Genomic DNA, 20,988 nt, shown 5'->3' on the forward strand with positions numbered 1-20,988 from the left:
AACAGTAATTTTTTGTAAATGTTTTTAATCCTGACAGGATTAGGGACTGAAATTGCTTTATAATGAATGTTTCCTCTCATGAACCAGTGACTGAATGAGCAAAAACAGGCTTTCAGCTTTCAAGCGTGTGCTTCTCATGTTATTACCGGCGTTAGTGAGGCCCATGAGAATGAAATCTTGCAATACTTACTGAACATAAACAGCACCGCCGTTTTGGGGGGCCTTTCTTGCACCTAAAAGCAATTTTTAACCAAATTTCTGTTATTACATTTGCAGAAATATGTCATTTTGAGCTCTCCCCAGACGGTTTGAATGGTAAAAGGAAATATCATGTAAGAGCCTCTGTATAAACAAACAACTTTCATAATATTCATGTTTGTCCATTTCAAATCTGTACATCTCAATTTTTTAATTAAAGCAATGTACTTATGAGGAAATACCATTAAGCAGATTTAAAGGAATAGTAAAAGAAAATTTGCTGAAAATTTGCTCACCCTCAGGTCATCCAAGATGATGAGTTTGTTTCTTCATCAGAACAGATTTGGAGAAATGTAGCATTGAAATCACTTGCTCACCAATGGATGCTCTGCAGTGAATGGGTGCCGTCAGAAAGAGAGTCTTCTCCAGATGTTAACGGATGGACTGGAGTGTTGTGGATTACTTGTGATGTTTTTATCAGCTGTTTGGACTCTCATTCTGACGGCACCCATTCACTGCAGAGCATCCATTGCTGAGACACTGATGCAATGCCAGGTGTTTGTTTACCTCAGTGGGGTAAGTTTTTGTATTTACTTTATTAAACCTTAAAAACAGAGTTTTCGAAATGAAATAAAACACTGGGGGTGTCAAACGCAGCTTTACACATTTGGTTATTTTTAAGGATATAAAACACAATGTACGATTACATGTTTTCTCAGTTGTGTTGATGAGGCTGGTAGCTGAATGCATATTTATGAACTTTCAAAAGCAGTGCGCTTCATCTCACTCACACTTCTCCATAACAATATAACACTCTCTCCTATTTTCATCGCATCCAATTAAAGCAATATCAAATTAAATGCAGTTTCAGTTTGAAAGGAAGCTGGAAACTGAATCTGTTTTTCACTCACACTATTAACTGGAAAAAAATAACCACTATATATAATGCCCATTATTACTGATAATGATATCCAGTATAATATAAGGATGAAAGGCTGGGAGGCTCTGCCCAAGAAAGCTCACAATCACGGCAATCAAAACACTATCATGTCATCAAACTACTGAAACAGCCGCATGGTTTAATTATTACACAAGTCTTAAAATTAGAGCTTACCAGGGGACTGAGCATAGAGTTATGTTATAATTATATGTGCTCTGCTGAAAAAATAACAGAATAACAGAGCATTTGCTAATTAATACCTTTATAACCAGTTATTGGTTCCCAGAATGTTAGTTCATATTTCTACTTAAACCTATACCTAAACACACACAAACACACACACACACACACACACACACACAAACACACACACACACACACACACACACACAAACAGATATAAACATATATATATATATATATATATATATACATTGAAAAATATTTTAGCATATATATTTTGAACATTTTTATATATATATATATATATTAATATATATATATATATATTTATTGAACATTTTGAAACATATATATATATATATATATATATATCACCAAGCCTGCATTTATTTGATTTAAAATATATAAAATAAGCAGTAAAATTGTGAAATATTTTTTATATTTAAAAGTCACATGATCTTCAGAAATCATTCTAATATGCTGATTTGCTATTATATATAATAATATATATATATATATATTATTATTATTATTATTATTATTATATAATACATATATATATATATTATTATTATTATTATTATTATTATTATTATTATTATTATTATTATTCATTATTAAAAACAGTATATATAATTGTATGGGAAAAAGAACTATATAAAACAAACACTTGTGTCATCATTCCCTCTCACATTCGTGTGCTAATAAGTAGTATTTCCCCTTACGTAGAAAAGTAAACACTGCCACCAAGTGGTGAAAACCGTAACAGCAGGGGGATCAGTGCCGTGAAAATATTTTTGTTTACCACAGTTTTATCTTAGAAAATAATATAATGAAATCATTTATCTTACCTCCAGTCCTGACTACGAAACAAAAAATAAGACAAATAAATAAATAAATACCGCATGGCCTCTCAGGTGCTTCCATAGATTTGAACCTTAACTCTAAACTTGAACTATGGTAGAGTCCATCTGAATCCTGAAGGCCAACAGAGGGAGCTCACACATCTCGAATGCATTTCAGATGAGCTTTATTGCTGTCGAATAAATATACTGATGAGATAATGAACCTAATGCCCTAGTTTATGAATCTCCTGTCATTTATTTAGTAGATATTGTGAGGAGGAGGAGATGAGAGCAGAGGAGGACATCTCTGCCGTGTCTCATTGTTTTTTGCAGGCATGACCCATTTTAGGGGAAAAAGAAACACCTAGTCAACATTTCAGTAGTGTAGCCTCAAATGAGACACGACTTGTGTCCAAATAATATCTAAGTATGCGATATAAAACTCTATTAGAAGCCTGGAATAATGTTTTTTGTTGTGTGCTCCTTTCTCTTTGTGTTTCTGTAAGTCTGAAGACTTGAACGCTTCAAAACACAAGAGACTGTTAAAAATCATAGAAAGCATGCTAATATAAGGGGGTTTGTTGTGACTTTAAAACCTTATCCTTTAATCATGAACTGGAAAAGAAATAAAAAATAGCTAAATGTGAGAAGCCTTAAAAACAATGCAAAAAAAACAATAGTCATAGAAACAATTTTAAATCAGAAATTGCTAAATTTCGCAAATAGTTACAAAGAAACTGCAATTAACTCAGTTTTGAAACAGAAAGACTGAAATAGTACTTTCCTGTATAATGTACTAGTGTTGTAGTCAAGACCAGCAATCCTGAAATTTATATGAAAAATCCACATTTACTGCCTGAAAAATCTCATATTTAATCAATAAACACAATTAGAATAATAAGACACTAATATAGAGCCTGTTACCAATAAAATGGAATGACTAACAAGTGAATTGGTACTAACCCGATTCCAGAAAAGTTGGGACACTGTACAAATTGTGAATAAAAACAGAATGCAATGATGTGGAAGTTTTAAATTTCAATATTTTATTCAGAATACAACATAGATGACATATCAAATGTTTAAACTGAGAAAATATATCATTTTAAGGGAAAAATAAGTTGATTTTAAATTTCATGGCATCAACACATCTCAAAAACGTTGGGACAAGGCCATGTTTACCACTGTGTGGCATCCCCTCTCCTTTATATAACAGTCTGCAAACGTCTGGGGACTGAGGAGACAAGTTGCTCAAGTTTAGGAATAGGAATGTTGTCCCATTCTTGTCTAATACAGGCTTCTAGTTGCTCAACTGTCTTAGGTCTTCTTTGTTGCATCTTCCTCTTTATGATGCACCAAATGTTTTCTCTGGGTGAAAGATCTGGACTGCATGCTGGCCATTTCAGTACCCGGATCCTTCTTCTACACAGCCATGATGTTGTAATTGATGCAGTATGTGGTCTGGCATTGTCACGTTGGAAAATGCATGTCTGGATGGGAGCATATGTTGTTCTAGAACTTGGATATACCTTTCAGCATTGATGGTGCCTTTCCAGATGTGTAAGCTGCCCATGCCACACACACTCATGCAACCCCATACCATCAGAGATGCAGGCTTCTGAACTGAGCGCTGATAAAAACTTGGGTTGTCCTTGTCCTCTTTAGTCCGGATGACATGGCGTCCCAGTTTTCCAAAAAGAACTTCAAATTTTGGTTCATCTGACCACAGAACAGTTTACCACTTTGCCCACAGTCCATTTTAAATGAGCCTTGGCTCAGAGGAAAACACCTGCGCTTCTGGATCATGTTTAGATATGGCTTCTTTTTTGACCTATAGAGTTTTAGCCGGCAACGGCGAATGGCACGGTGGATTGTGTTCACCGACAATGTTTTCTGGAAGTATTCCTGAGCCCATGTTGTGATTTCCATTACAGTAGCATTCCTGTATTCTGTAATTCCCTATTAAATTCCAACCGAGCACAGCAGTATCAAAATAAATAGAAATAGAAATAAGTTATTAATTGAATTCGAAGCAGGAAGTTTAACATCATCACATTAATGATGTTAACAAATAAATCAGACAATTTAGTGATATTTTATGAGAAGATAATATGTTAAGATCTTTTAGACATCTGTTATGTAATATATGTAATAATTCATTTCAGAAGCGATTCAAGTGATTTTGTTTTGAACAACACCACTGCTGTTCCCTCTCTTTCATCATTAATTGCACACGTCATTTAAGAAGCTACAGATCGCTCATTTTTTCATGTGCACTTGGACAAACAAGCCTAGAGTCCGTTGTCACATCCTTTTATGCTCTGAACAAAATTCATCTTCACTGATTGGCTTTGAGGCTGATTGGAGTTGAATGTTTTGTGCGTTCGGACCTAATGACCAACAATTATGACTCACCTCTCATCTTCAGTCATCTTCGGGTGTCTGCGGCAGCTGGGAAGCATTGTTCTCTGAAGTGCTCGAAATGTAACTGTGTTCAGTGTCATGGAAGTCTTGCCAAAGAAAAGCGCAAATCTGACAAGAGCTGACTGAAATCGACAGTTCAGATCCAATCAACACCAATGGATGCTCTGGAGTGAATGGGTGCCGTCAGAATGAGAGTCCAAACAGCTGATAAAAACATCACAATAATCCACAAGTAATCCACAGCACTCCAGTCCATCAGTTAACATCTGGAGAAGACAAAAGCTGAAACTAATCCAGCATTGTGAAAAAGTGGTCTGGTCTGAATCAGGAGAGAAATCTGCACAGAACAAGCACTTTTTGACTGGAGGAAGTGTTATTATGGATTATGGACTCATATTTTATTTAAAAACGTCTTAATGCTGGATTTGTTTCAGCTTTTTTCTTCTCCAGATGTTAACTGATGGACTGGAGTGGTGTGGATTACTTGTGGATTATTGTGATGTTTTTATCAGCTGTTTGGACTCTCATTCTGACGGCACCCATTCACTGCAGAGCATCCATTGCTGAGACACTGATGCAATGCTACAAATCTGATGAAAAAGCAAACTCATCAACATCTTGGCTTTTCATCTTTAAGATTTGGTGCCACTAATCTGACCAATTTAAAGGAATAGTTCACTCAAAAATGAAAACATGCTGAAAATGAGGGAATTATTAACAAGTAAACTAAACATTCACAAGCATGTCATGTTTGTGTAATAACTGGGACTTTTAATACTTGTAAATAGGAAAAGATTTTAATAATCATGTTTTCTTTTCTATTTTTCTGTACAACCATTTGCAGACATGGCCATTATTTTAATTTTTCCCATGGCAAAGGACAAAAACTGAATACTGTACATGCATTTGTTGGCCTGCATAGTTTCATGTCCTTGGACGTAATTCATGCCTTTGTTGTTGTTTTTCTGCTCTCAGTATTCAGTCCCTCTGCACTCCAGTTTTGAAGATGCCCTTAATTGCTTTCTCATTGTGACTAAGAACAAGAGGCTTTTCATGTGAGGAATGACATGAGTGTCATATTCGGTAGCATCAGGCTGTCATCCACCTCCACACTCTGTTTATTCTAGTGCTGGCATGACTGCTGTGCTTTTGTTGACTTTGACAAATATGATGAAGGTTGTAAACAGATACAACAGCACTGCCGATCTTTTCATCACAGAACCGTTTTGTTTTGCTCTCTCTCTCTCTCTCTCTCTCTCTCTATATATATATATATGCCTAAATTTTACATTTACGTTTGCATTTATGCATTTGGCAAACGGTTTTATCTAAAATGACTTGCATTGCATTTACGGTACACATTTTATTAGTTGTTGCTTTCATTGTGAATCAAACACATAATAGTATGTTCTACTATTTGAGAAACAAATATATAAATTTTAAATGCATGTATTTTAATTGCATCAAAATTTCATCCATATGGATTACACAGTTTTAACCAGGGTTATTATTGCTAAAGTTTAACATTGCACTGAGATAAAATAAAAAATAAAAAATAATAAAAAATTCAGCAACAGTGTAAAGGGTGTCTGAAGCTGGAATCGAACTCAGGACTTCTAGTCAACTGAGCTCCCTGTTTACCACTGGGCTATGGTGAGTGATAGATATCCGTTGGACCCAAAGAGCAGAAGGATAACAAGCAGGCTTTTGTCAATCAAACAAAAGGGTTTTACTGTAGGCTCCAAGTTCCCAAAGAACAACATAAGAGAAGCCGTGCTTCCTCAGTGAAAATACAAAAACAAAAAAAGAACAGTAACAAAACCAGAAGTTTACCAAGCTTGACTTTCTAGGCAAGGATTACACACGATAGGTTAGCTCAAGATTGAACACAAGTCTAAGGAAGAGGCACACTTAAATAGGCAGAACACCAACAAGATAATGACCAGCAGGTGGTAGAAATCAATTCCTAATTAGTGATGACCCAGAGAGTTCTACAATGGCTGGGCCACCTAGTGGATGGGAGAGTCATTACACCTCATGAGTGACAGCGCCAACTAATGGTTGGGAGAGTCATTACATGGGCAGCAACTAGAGGCTGGAGCCTTACAGGAGCCCCTCCTCCACGAACGGCTCCTGACGTTCCCTTAGCGGTGTTGACTATGACGGCGGAACTCCCTGATGAGATCTGGATCGAGGATATCTCGGGCTGGCACCCAGGACCCGCTCCTCTGGGCCATACCCCTCCCAGTCCACAAGATACTGGGTCTTCCCACGGACCTGGCGAGAGTCCAACAGTCCACTCACGGTATAGGCCGGCTGACCCCCAATGATGCGAGGAAGTGGAGGGGGTTTCCTAGATGGGGACAAAGGAGAATAGATTACAGGTTTTAAACGGGAGATGTGAAAGGTAGGGTGAATGCGCATGGACTTGGGTAGGAGGAGTCGGTAGGATACTGGGTTGATCCTCTTGAGGATCTTGAAGGGCCCAATGAAGCGAGGCGCTAATTTTCGAGACTCAACATGCAGAGGTAAATCCCTAGTGGATAGCCACACTCTCTGTCCTGGCCTGAAGGATGGTCCAATTCTACAGTGCTGGTTAGCATGCCTCTGCTGTTGTCGAGTGGCTCTTAATAGGGCTGCTCGTGCTCTCCTCCACGCCCTTCGACACCTCTGGACGAGTTGAGCCGCAGCTGGTACACAGACCTCGGGATCTGGTTCAGGGAACAGAGGGGGGGGGAAACCAAACTGACATTCAAAAGGGGACATGCCTAAGGAAGAGTGGTGTAAAGTGTTGTGTGCAAAACTCAGCCCAGATCAACTGAGAGCTCCAGGCGGTCTGATTGTTAGACACCAGGCATCTAAGAGTCTTCTCAATCTCCTGGTTGACCCTCTCAGTCTGTCCATTAGATTGGGGGTGAAATCCAGAGGACAGGCTAATGGATGCCCCAATGAGGTTACCGAAAGACCTCCAGAATCGGGAGGTGAATTGTGATCCCCGGTCAGACACTATATCTTGGGGAAAGCCATGGATTCTGAAAACATGTCGCATCAACAATTCTGCAGTCTGGCCTGCTGTGGGGATCTTGGGTAATGGTATTAGGTGACAGGCTTTAGAAAATCGGTCTACCACCACCAGAATTACAGAGTTACCTTGAGACTTGGGTAGACCAGTTACAAAGTCCAAAGATATGTGGGACCAGGGGCGTCTAGGGATGGGTAGTGGGTGCAACAGGCCATGAGGGTGGCTTCTGGGTTCCTGTTCTGGGCACACACAGCACATGCAGCAACAAAAGCCCGAACGTCTCGTTGCATGTTGGGCCACCAAAACCTTCTCTGGATGAGTTTCAATGTCCTTGTGCTCCCAGGATGGCCCGAAGAAAGAGAAGCATGGCCCCACTGTAACACATCAGAACGCACAGTATCAGGTACAAAAAGGCGCCCGGGTGGGCCATTACCTGGGTCAGGATGTTGCTGTTGGGCCCTCTTAACTGCGGTCTCAACTCCCCACTGAATAGATGCAACCACTCTGGAGCTGGGTAGGATAGGCTCGGGTTCGCCCTCCACTTCTGGTGTAACGAATAGTCTTGAGAGGGCGTCAGGCTTTGAGTTCTTAGAACCTGGGCGATATGAGAGGGTAAAATCAAAACGATTAAAGAAGAGGGCCCAACGAGCCTGACGTGAAGTTAACCTCTTGGCCTCACGGGTATAGGTGAGGTTTCTGTGGTCTGTCCAGATAAGGAATGGGTGCTTGGCCCCCTCCAGCCACTGTCTCCACTCCTCAAGTGCCAGCTTTATTGCCAACAGTTCCCGGTTACCAATGTCATAATTCTTCTCGGCTGGGGAGAGTCGTCGTGAGAAGTAAGCACAAGGGTGAAGTTTGTGGTCATTTCTAGCCCTCTGTGACAGAACAGCTCCTACCCCAACGTCCGAAGCATCCACCTCGACAACAAATGGCAACTCAGGATCTGGGAGAGTCAGAATGGGTGCAGACGTGAAGAGCTGCTTGAGTCGGTTTGAATGCCTGCATCTGCCCTCTCAGTCCACTTAAAAGGGCTTGATGTCTTCTTGGTAAGAGCGGTCAGGGGTTCGGCAAATAGCACTAAAGTTCCTAATAAATCTCCGGTAAAAATTGGCAAATCCCAAAAAGCGTTGGACCTCCTTGGCCGAGCATGGTTGGGGCCAATTAAGAACTGCCTGGATCTTGCCGGGATCCATCTGGACCTTGCCACTAGAGACTATAAAAACCAAGGAAAGATACAGTGGGGACATGAAATTCGCTCTTCTCCAACTTGACAAAGAGTCCATTCTTCAGCAGTTGGGGACAGGACAGTACGGACATGTTGAACATGTTCTTGATAGGAACGAGAGAAGATGAGGATTATCATCAAGATATACAAACACAAACTTGTCAAGCATATCACCGTAGCACATCATTAATAAGTGCCTGAAAAAACTGCTGGAGCATTGACTAGTCCAAAGGGCATTACCTGATACTCATAGTGTCCTTTAGGTGTGTTAAAAGCAGTCTTCCATTCATCTCCTTCTCGTATCCTTACAAGGTGGTAGGCATTCCGAAGATCCAACTTCGTGAAAATGGTTGCCCCTTGAAGGAGTTCGAAGGCCGTGGTCATTAGTGGCAGTGGATAACGGTTTCCTTACTGTGATGCGATTAAGGCCCCGGTAGTCAATGCACGGACGAAGACCACCATCCTTCTTCCCACAAAGAAAAATCCAGCCCCTGCCGGTGATGTAGATGGACGGATAAATCCATTTGTTAAGTGCATCACTGATATATTTCTTCCATGGCAGCTCTTTCTGGGGCAGAGAGGGAATAAAGTCTCCCTCGAGGAGGGGTACAGGTACCTGGTAGCAGATCTGTGGCGCAGGAGGTTGCACAGTTAGCTTGGTGGATCGTAACAACCAATGCAGTTATGGGGCAGCATCAGGGGGGAGTCAGACTTGAAACTCGGAAAAACTAACAGAGATGGGCTGAATTCTTAGGTGTCTGGGAAACCAAGGATAAAGTATAATCCATAAACTGTATCTCCAGCAGCCCCTGAATCTAGAAAGAGGCCCGTAGCTTATGATGGTGGGTGTCTGGCTAAAGTATAATCCATTTCAGTGACACATTGAGTGAAACCCCAGAAACCTGTTGGTTGGGGGAATGTGATTACTCTCGTCCCAGCCCCCCTCTTCTCGGACGAGAGTTGTCTTTTCCCATCAGCTCAGGGCAGTTGGACCTGAAGTGGTCTGGCTTACCACAGTACAAACAGCACTTCTCCCTCATGCGTCGTTCCCTCTCGGCTTGTGACAGTCTGGTCCTCCCCAGTTGCATGGGTTTCCTCGAAATTCCTGGGGAGTGGAGGTGCATCAAGGGTACTGCTACAAACTTGGGGCTCGGGCAGCCGGACCTCCCCACAGCGTTCCCGTCTGCGCTCTCGAATGCGGTTGTCCACCCTGATAGAAATGTCAATAAGGGACTCTAGGTCGGGAGCCGGCTCCCGGAAGGCCAGTTCATCCTTGAGTTCAGGGGACAGGGCGTGGTGGAACGCTGCTCTCAGGGCTCGTTGGTCCCAACCGCTCTCAGTAGCTAACGTGCGGAACTCAATTGCAAATTCAGCTACACCCCTTGTCCCTTGAGAGATCTGAAGCAGCCTGTGATCAATTTCTCCCCACTAGCAGGGTGATGAAAGACCCTCCTCATTTCAGCAATAAAATTGGTCAAAATTGTCAGTAAGTGGGGATTGTTGTTCCCACAAAGCCGTAGCCCAGTCCAGAGCTTTTCCAGTGAGCAGAGTGATGATGTATGCAACACCTTACTGCTCTCTGTAGGGAAACTGTTAGGTTGTTATCCAAATACTAGAGTGCACTGAGTGACAAAGCCCCAACATCTCTCAGGATTCCCATCATACCTCTCTGGTGCAGGTAGTTTTGGGCTCAGACAGAAGCCCAGGAACTGGAGGTGCGGGTCTCACAGCTGGAACATTAAACACTGGAGAGGTTTGAGACTCAGCTCGCTCACCTAGGCGTTGCAGGATCTCAGTTAAGATCTGCTCATGTCTGTGAATGGTGGAGGCTTGGCCAGACAAGGCAGCTAATATACGATCCACATTGGAAGCAGGTGGGGCTCCTTCTGCTGGGTCCACTTCCATGGTTCAATCTTGCTGTAAAGGGTGTCTGAAGCTGGAATCGAACTCAGGACTTCTAGTCAACTGAGCTCCCTGTTTACCACTGGGCTATGGTGAGTGATAGATATCCATTGGACCCAAGAGCAGAAGGATAACAAGCAGGCTTTGTCAATCAAACAAAAGGGTTTTACTGTAGGCTCCAAGTTCCCAAAGAACAACATAAGAGAAGCCGTGCTTCCTCAGTGAAAATACAAACAAAAAGAACAGTAAACAAAACCAGAAGTTTTACCAGCTTGACTTTCTAGGCAAGGATTACACACACGATAGGTTAGCTCAAGATTGAACACACAAGTCTAAGGAAGCGAGGCACACTTAAATAGGCAGAACACCAACAATGATAATGACCAGCAGGTTGTAGAAATCAATTCCTAATTAGTGATGACCCAGAGAGTTCTTACAATGTGCTGGGCCACCTAGTGGATGGGAGAGTCATTACACCTCATGAGTGACAGCGCCAACTAATGGTTGGGAGAGTCATTACATGGGGCAGTATCAACTAGAGGGCTGGAGCCTTACAACAGTTCTCATTTTCGGTTTAGGTTTGAGCTGATCTACCTAAAATACTAAAACTAAACAGACCCTAAAACTAAAAAAACATAAAACTGTACACAAATCCTGATTTACAAGATTCGCGCATAGCATTATATATATATATAAAATATATATATATATATATAAATAGATATATCGATATATTATATATATAGATATATATCCATATATATAACAATAAACTAATAAAAAACATATGAATGACCAATGACATTACTAAACACTTTAACCAAGTTAAAGGAGTGAAAAAGGAAACACCATAACAATAAAATCTAATTCAAAATAGTAACAAACATATAATAGTGTATCAGTGATAATAACACAGTTTTAACATAAATAATAATTAAAAATCCCATAGTCTTAATGTTGATGCATATATTTGTCATTACATGCATAAAAATCGAAACATGTCAGATTTCGGTTAATAGTACTTTTAATAACTAAATGTGTTTTTAAAATACACAGGTTTTATTATTCTCTATCCTCAATAAGTCCAATTTGTCTCATTCACTGTAATTATATTAAATATTGCATGTTTCCTCAGCTAGTCAATACTTCATACATTTATTGAATAAATGACAATGTTTTCTCAGTGAACAGATTCTAAGCAATTTGAATAAATGTTTTTTTAAAGCTATTATTATTTAACATAAAAGTCAAATTGATGCAAAGCTAGTTAGTAAACATGCCACAATTTTTTGAGTGCGCCATCACACCTGTTTCATTTACTGTATGTATGCTTGACAAAATCATCACACGTGAGCTTATTAGTTTTGTTTGTTGAAAGAAATGGTGTGAACGCTCCAAATGCAGTTCGAGATACATACATTTCAAATGTCGGCCTAAAATATTAAGTTTTTCAGTCAGATTAATGTTTCTTTTGCTGGGCCAGTTGCCTGCACCTTCATTACCAGTGCTGAAGCATCCAAGATATAGTTGACTGCCACTTGTCGTTAGATTTTGGTGGCTTTGTTTTGAACAAAAAATACTGTTTGCTAGCACGTTTATTTTTCACTGTTTGTGCTCGTAGCCTTCGCACCAACACACCATGCAAAACAAAAGAAAAAAAGAAAAAAAATAAAAAGAATGGCATTAAGACGATAGCAGCCATGTGACCAGCCTGACTACAGGTGAAGCCCCACAGAGAAAACGTGATTGCTGACTGATGCTGCACAGATGTGAACCGGACCCACAGATGGTTTACAGCAGCACAATACCCGCCTGATAAAATATATACTCACCACAATTTATTAAAAGCAGCCCCGACACACCAGTGAGATCTCTGCACTTCTTTCTGCGGTGAATTTCACAGTGAGATTTAGCTCTCTAACAAGATCTTAGAAGTCAAAACCTGTAAAGAATTTGCAAGTAAACACTTTTCAATGTTTCTACTGAAATTATCCCAAACCGATGTTCATTAGCATAATTCTTCCTGAATCAGGTCAGACTTTAGAGCATAATATAATATACTCTTCCATCTATAACCACAACTTTTTTTTGCACACTAAAAGGCAGTAGGATGTCACTCACCACAGACAGTTTTGGCCAATTTTGTGCATAATAAAAACGATGCCAATAATTGCGTTGACTTGGCCGATTGATAAAAGTGTTCTTTTTTCTTTGAACCAATTCCAAAATCTCACAACATGCCCAAATTTTTTAATGAAGTTTGAGTACATATGCGTCTAAATGTTCATTTCATTTTGACAATTTTGTGTAAAGCTCATTTGCCATTATTTATTTTATTATGTCTGTATCGCATCAGCAGCTAGATATCAGCTTTAAAATCATTTGGAACAATTCTCCAGGTTAGTAACGTGAGATCTTTGAAAGATAGTGAATGAGTTATGTTTGAGGCACTTAGTAGCAAGTAAACGTGGCATATTCTGCTTAGTTAAAAAAAAAAAAAAAAAACAAAAACATACTATACTGTACATAAGTTGTGGAATAATTATTGATTTATATGGCTTACAATGTTTTTAAAATAAATCTCTTCTGTTAACCAAGGCTACATTTATTTGATCAAAAAGACAGTAAAAATTAAAAATAATGTGAATATATTGTAAAATGTAATTTATTCCTGTATTGTTAAAAACTGACACACTTCAGCAGCAGTTTACAGAACTTAAGTCTTCAGTGTCACACAATCTCTGCACATTTACTGCTATTTTTTTGTGTTTTTCTGTGCAAACATTTTTTGGAGACAGCTACACCATTACATTTTTTTTCTTCGTGGCAGTCTATTATTGCACTTTAATTTATTTCAGATAAACCTGCCTCCGAAAAACACATAAAAACTAAATGAACTAGTGCCTCTAGATATCGCCATAACCATTAAAAAAAATCCATATCAGTCAACCACTATGAAAACAGCTTCATACTCTGAGACTTCTAGTCTGCATCATTCAAAATCATAACCCCACGCATGGAAACACAGCATATTACATGCTGTGCACAGTGATACGAATGTGTGATATGAATATGAAGCAGTTTCTGTATTAGCTGCAGCTGCCTAATATGATGGACAGAAAATAGAAAAGCCTTTTAATTACAGATGCATCAGAGAAGTGTTGATGTGTAGTTTTATTATGGATCACACAATGACTCGTCATTTGGACAGCGATTGAGTAAATGATGCATCAGTGCACAGATGTGTAACTAGAATTTCAAGTGTAGCATCTACTCCACCCTCAGCGCCATCCAAGATTAGATGAGTTTGTTTCTCATCTTCACAGATTTGGAGAAATGTGAGCAATTGCATCAGTGTCTCAGCAGTGGATGTTTCAGTGCAGTGCGACATGGGTGCCGTCCGAATGAGAGCTGATAAAAACATCACAATAATCACGCATCTCCAGTCCAGCAGTGTAACATCTGGAGAAGAAAAAGCTGAAACACATCCAGTATTAAAACTGTTGCTTCAAGATAAATTATGATGCTCCCATAAATCCATAATAATGTTTCCTCCAGGAGAAAAAAGTCCATCATCCTCTGTTGTGTCCTGTAACATCAAAATCCAGCCACCCATACTTGTTTAGAAGCTGTTTAAAACAATGCTGATCTGTGCAGCATTTCTCTCCTGATCAGACCAGCACTTTTTCTCTGAAGACGAAGCGAGATTATGGATTATGGAAATTTTAGAGAGCCTTTGAAGTTTAAAACGTTTCTAAACAATGCATTGGGTTGCATCATGAGCAAGTGATGCAATTGGTACATTTCTCCAACCTGATGAAGAACCAAAACCTCATCTGCATCTTGTACATACCTGAGGGTATGTACCTTTCAAACAAATTTTCATTTTTGGGTGAACTGTTCCCTTTAAATCACACTTTTGAAAATGTCTAAACATATCAAAGCAGGTGTCTGTATGTGTGCAAGATCTTTTCTCTTTACTTCACTTTTCTTTTATCTGGTGATTATAGTGATGTACGAATACGTGTTCTTCTTGTCATGTTTCACAGCAGGCGTCACAAATAGTGTCTTGTTTTTATTTCACACTTAACAAGCTTTTGCTTGAGAAAAAAAAAAACATGCCTTTATATGTGCTATCTTTCTTCTAAAAATAAATTACACTGGCTAGTATGCAAAACTTAATAATTTAAACTTCAGTTACATTTATACATATATACATAAATTTTGAACGAACACAAACTAAGACATATGTCATTTAATAAAGCACTATTGTGGAAACGTTTTACATGAGGTCCCTGGGTCTGCAGTGCAATGCAGTGACATCCATACCCATGACTCAAAATACTTTTTAGAGGCCACTGCCGTGGTCATTTTCTCTCCTCTCACTGACCCCTGTATAACAGTGTTTTGATTTGATAAATGCGATTCGTTTTAATTTCATTCATCATCATCATCATGGTGCCAGTGTTTGTGTCCCTCCCACATTTGTGGGATGTAGCTGTTGCGAATTCCGAGTCATCGTCCTGTTAGTCAGAGAAATGGTTGCCTGACGAGCATCACTGTACCCTGGGATCCGGGAACCAAGAGGAGCTCGAATTAAAATGTAAATGCAGCAACAGAATGGAGAAAAAATAATAAAAATCTTTCCAGATGAGATTTTGCTCTGCGGTGCACGCCGGTAAGCCGTGAACAAACATTTGCTATCCTGACCGTGTTCGGGAAATAGTCTTTTACTGATTCTAACCCTCGATCCGATTTGCACATACGCGCGATGGAGAAGTTAGTTGGCAACCAACTTCCTGCGCTGTTAGAGATCCAAGCGGACCCCGTGACATGAGGCCGTAAGCGTGATTGTCAGGCATAAATAACCCTACGAACAGGATAATCACAAGATGCAATATTCTTATACCGCCAAGCGAGTCGTCTTGTCCCTCGCATGTTGTTTCAGCAGTAGAGAGGCGTTCAACGGCGTTTCAACCTCTTTTTCCAAGCTCACGTCGGTGCACAATTCGCATCGTGGTCTACCATTTCACAGGACACTGCACAATGCTTTTCGGTCATTATCGCAAACACTCACATTACATAAAACCCGACCCAGGATGCCCGCACGAAGAGGGTTGGTTTGTGATTTAGCCACTCGTTATTTACCAGTTATTAATAAATGGACTAGTTACAATATTTTTCATTCTTAAAACCCGCTGTTCTACAGTTAAGAACAAATGATAAAACACCCCGTTGACATGAAGCGAAGACCTCGTTTACTACCCCAGGGTGAAGTTATCGGCCTGCGAAACTCCATTTTGAGGAGACAAGATGTGCAAGTGATTGATGTATTCCAGACTTATCCAAGCCTTTCTGCGAATGCTCGTACTTTTCCTTACGTGTCGCGACCGTCGTATTTTCGACGTCCACGTGTCGTTGAAATCACTTTATTTTTTTTTTTTTTGCATAAACGATGGGGATTGTGTGTGCAAATAAAGTTACAGCAAGGAATTCTACACCTATACTTAGATTAACAATGATTGCATTTAAAGAAATGGGATTGCAATTGTACCAACGCTGAATATCTTTTGTGGCATGCAGCCGAGCCTAGTTTCAATTTCTTTCGTCGTCTGTAACTATTTGTTCGGTTTATACTGCACAGCGTACCTAAACCTGCATCCACTGATATCAACTGCCTCAAACTCAGAAAAATCCAGCAGTTGTCTCACAGGTTATTACGACATCATGAATCGCTCATACAATTAAATACTTTTCACGTCCATGACTTGAATGCACCCACATAGTTCAAGACGTGTTGCACATCTCAAGTGTTAACGAAATATGGCAATTGTTCCCTATGCGACATTATTGCCTTTTTTACCGTGTAAGACGTGGCGCTAAATGCGACCATATCTGAGTCGATGGCCCAGTTCTTTCCGATTTCACAGTGACATACAACGTGGACTGTCTACTCTCTTTCTAACAGCCCGAACTACGCGTTCACACAAATGGCATTGTACGCTATGGCACTTTTTGTATCATGTATACACACAGATGGTCATCATGCATATCGGTGGGGGGCCACTGTTTGGCTTTAGTATATGGCTACCAGCTGCGTATCACAGCCAGCCTACAGTTTCATATTGGACCACTCGTGCGACGATCACAATGTAGGGATTATTTCTTAAGTTGTCAGTGTATTTCAGATTGGGGCGGTAGTGCTCTCATAATAAACAGAGTTTACCATTGTGCATCAACCCAGTGGAGGACTCCTCTTGTCGCACACAAAGTACAGAAAAAAATTTTTTTTGAAATGGTTTCCTCTTTTAAATTCCACATGATATATGCATATTTTGAATCCTGGCGTAAGCCCAACGCCCCCCCTAATATGCAACAATTCTGAACAGACACATAATGCTACGGCGGTTCTATAATATTGTTGAATTTTCAGTGATTTCGTAGCTCTCACACATACTTGTTCACCACGGACAAAGTGCAAAAAACATATTTGTCCTTTATGGTATTCGGTCTTGTTTTCCTAGTACAATATATCGTGTGAGCAGCGAAAAAGATCTTAACTTCACGATATTAAGAATACGTGCGTGGTCTTTGTAACACAGTGTCATAAATGAATTAGGTGTTGAAAGACAAGGAATAAAACTGCCTTTGGGCAAGAAAACAAGCTCAATATCTCATTCGCCAGATTTCTTCTGCTGGGCTTTAAGCAATCCAAACCACTTAATTGATACATTTTGTAAGAAAAACAAGACTTCACTATCATAAGTCATTTTGCTTCTCAAGTACAACTGTCTTCTGATTTAAGAATGTTTGAATATTTGTACTGTAAAACATACAGAAGGAAAATCACTCCTGCAGTGCATCTGTGTCCAATTTGATTATCAATAATTTCTCTGCAATGTTTTAGTCCTCTTCTTTAAATAGTTATACATTTTTTTTTTTTTTTATATTATGCATGCTTATATATTGAGTTGCATTTTATTATTCACATTTAGCATTGGTTTTAAATGCTGAATTGGTATTGTTCATGAATTAACATTGCATTTTCCTCTTTTCAGATGACAGCACACAACTCTACTCAACCAAATGCATCCATCATCATGAACATGCATATGTGGATATTGCAATACCATTGTCCTTCGGGGCCACATTTTTTCACCTTAATTGAGATGTTCTACAATTACAGGGATATATGTACAGGCCTGTTGCCTCTGCGAAGAAAGAGACGGTGATTTTTTACAGCCAGCTAGAAAACAGAGGGAATAACAAATACGTCCTGAGGTTAACGCCTTTACACTTCACCGCCCCTGCATATCATCTTCTGCTCACAGAAATCTGTTAAAGAAAGTCTCTCTCATAACGATTTCGTCATTATGAAGGACTCACCATTTCACACCTGGGCAACAAATAGATATATCAGGAAACGGTCGAGCGCGCATTTAACGGACTCCAGGGATTAAAGCGACTGCATCTGAACAACAACAAAATCGAGGCACTAAACGACACGACACGTTCCTCGGACTTGAAAGCCTGGAGTACCTACAGATTGATTATAATTATATTAGCACACATTCAACCTCTCCGCAAGCGTCCTGAGCGATTTACGCCACTTAGAGGTGATCATCCTCAATGACAATTTGCTATCCGCTTCTTGCCATACAACATCTTTTCGGTATGTTCTCCTTTAACTATCATCCTCGACCCGAGAGGGGGCAATCAAACCTCAAAGTGTTTTCCCCATATCGGCCTTCTGGAGCACCTGAGTCACATTGTGGAGTTACAGTTCGAAGAAAACCCGGGTGGAATTGTTCTGGCGAATTAATTGTGCTTAAAAGCTCTGGCTTGAAAGCATATCCAGCACCACGGCTTTAGTCCGAGATGCCGGCTTGTGAGACTCCCTTCCGATTAAAATGATCTAGATCTCATCGAAATCTCGCCAAAGCAAGAACTGGTGTCCCCGCAAAGCCATCACGTCATCACGAATGCACGCACGAACCGCCCACAGCACTCGAGATCCCCTACAAAACCACGCGTCAGCGGTGTTTACAGCGTATCTGCGGGCCCTCAACCGCCCTATGTGGTTACAAAAGCAGCCGCTTGTCTGAAAACCTCGCGTGTCAAAACCCACTTCACGCCAGTTTTCCGGGCAAGTCACGAGAGACCACTGGCCACAATGTTGGCCTACCAAACCAAATCCCCAGTTACTCTAGACTGTCCTAACTCATGCACATGCACTCTCCAAATCTCAGACCTCGGGTTGAACGTCAACCGCCAAGAGCCGGAAAATCGAAAAGCATCTCTCAGATCTTGATCCCAAGCCGCATTAACCAAAAAAGATGCGACCTGGACCGAAACTACATCTCTTCGGTGTGTGTTCCACCTTCCCAATGGCGCGAACCGATTGATTTGCCCGACTTAGGCAAAGAACCGATAGCGGTCATTCTGGCGATATAGGACATTCGGCCAGCTTATTACACTTCTAAGAAGGCTTTACTTAAAACGCAACTTAACTGAGCTGCTCACCGAGGACATGTTTGCATGGCCCACAAAGCTTGCAGTGCTTCTGTATTTGGAGTATTAAATGTTATCCCAGAGATCAGCGGGTTGGTGCATTCTCCAGCAGGTCCCTAATCTTCAACCGTTAAGCCAACAACAACCTCCTCAAGACCCTACCACTGGGCATCTTTGATGGATTGAGCCTGGCTCGATTGAATCTGCGCAGCAACCACTTCACGAACTTCTCTTCGGGTCGGTAGTCCTCGAAGACCTAGCATTAAGTTGGTGCAGATCGATCTCTTCGAGAACCCTTGGGATTGCTAGATCGTGCCTGCGCGGTGGAGATGAAAAACCGGCTAGGAACAGCTCAGCACCCGGTACCCGTGGTGAATCAAGCGTCATTTCGCGAATCTCCGCTGAGTCTCTCGGAGAGGATATCGCGATGCGTTCCGCGTCTCATCTCTCGTCTGAAAGCTCAAATGCACAATCTTCCGTCGCGCCTCTCACTCGGGAGGAATCCTCTTCCTGTTAGCACCATCACATTAGAAACAGCCTTGGATTATGATACGCAGTATCCCGTCCCCCTTTCTGTTCTTATACTCAGCTTTTCTGCTCCTTTTTTATATTATCCGCTGTCAGCCGCTGTTGTTTGTTGTCATAGTGAAGCGGGCGTAAAAGTCTGAACGCCTGGCTTCGCGTAACCACCACGCGCAGCTCTCCTTCGATGCTATCTACACCGATAGAGCCGGCGCCCAGAACGCCGAAGGGTCAGCTTCTGCAAGTACATCCCATCCGCAGCAGAAAGCGGTGCGAAAAACGGCCTCTATAGTGAGGGAAGTGCAATGAGAGTTATAGAGACTTTGAAGAACTCAATAGAGGTCTGGCATCCACCCGATGAAGACGCCGGGAGCAATGCGATAAGCTCCGAAGTTCAGCCGCACTCCAGAGATGCGCCAACAGACACTCTCCTCTCTGGACGCATAACCACTTTACCGAGATATCTTGGCTAGGGGACCAGCAGGCCTCTTACAGGGTAATGTAGCATGTAAGCATGGCACACATGCATCAGCTCAGTGCGCGGCAGACTTTGATGTGAGACATCAATACTTGAATCCGGAAAGGGTACAGCAGACCATGGTGTACTGCTCGACGCCAAACACGCTCTACATAGAGCCCAACAGAAGTGAATACTGGGAACTGAAAGCCAAGCTTCATTTCGAAAACCCGGACTATTTAGAGGTTCATGAGAAAAGGACGACCTTCACACAATTCTGAAAACATGCATTTTTCGTAACTTTTTTTTTTTTAAGTTCAGGAGAAACATTTTATCTGAGAGATATTAGGGTGAATCTCACAACAATATGATTGCAGCTCAAAATAGAGAAATAGAAAAATAATATTTTTATATTTTTAATTAAATATTATTTTATATTTATAAATGTGTATTTTATTTCTATTTTGCAGATTTTTTGCTTATTTATTTTTTTTATTTTTTTTTTTTTTTTGTTTATTTATTTTTTTTGCATTGCACTGTAAAAAATGGATAATGCCAAGACATTATCCATTAATTTTATTGACATTTCTTTTAAACCCCTTAAAACCCAAAAAGAAATGAAGTGCAAAATTAAAAAAATACAGGCAAAAGCCTATAAAAAAAAACATTAATACAGAAAAAAAACCCTCTTATCAATAAAAGTCACTGTGAAAAATTTTTTCAACGGGTTGGCAAATTTTTTGAGGAAATTAAGACATT

At 40.4% G+C, this 20,988-nt stretch overlaps 1 pseudogene; it reads left to right on the forward strand.

Annotated features, from left to right (window-relative positions):
• Positions 1 to 15,979: 15,979 nt before the first annotated feature.
• On the forward strand, positions 15,980 to 20,651 carry LOC109080719 (annotated as a pseudogene).
• The last annotated feature ends 337 nt before the right edge of the window (positions 20,652 to 20,988 follow it).

Source organism: Cyprinus carpio, chromosome A9 (genome assembly GCF_018340385.1).
Source record: "Cyprinus carpio isolate SPL01 chromosome A9, ASM1834038v1, whole genome shotgun sequence".
NCBI lineage: Eukaryota > Metazoa > Chordata > Actinopteri > Cypriniformes > Cyprinidae > Cyprinus > Cyprinus carpio.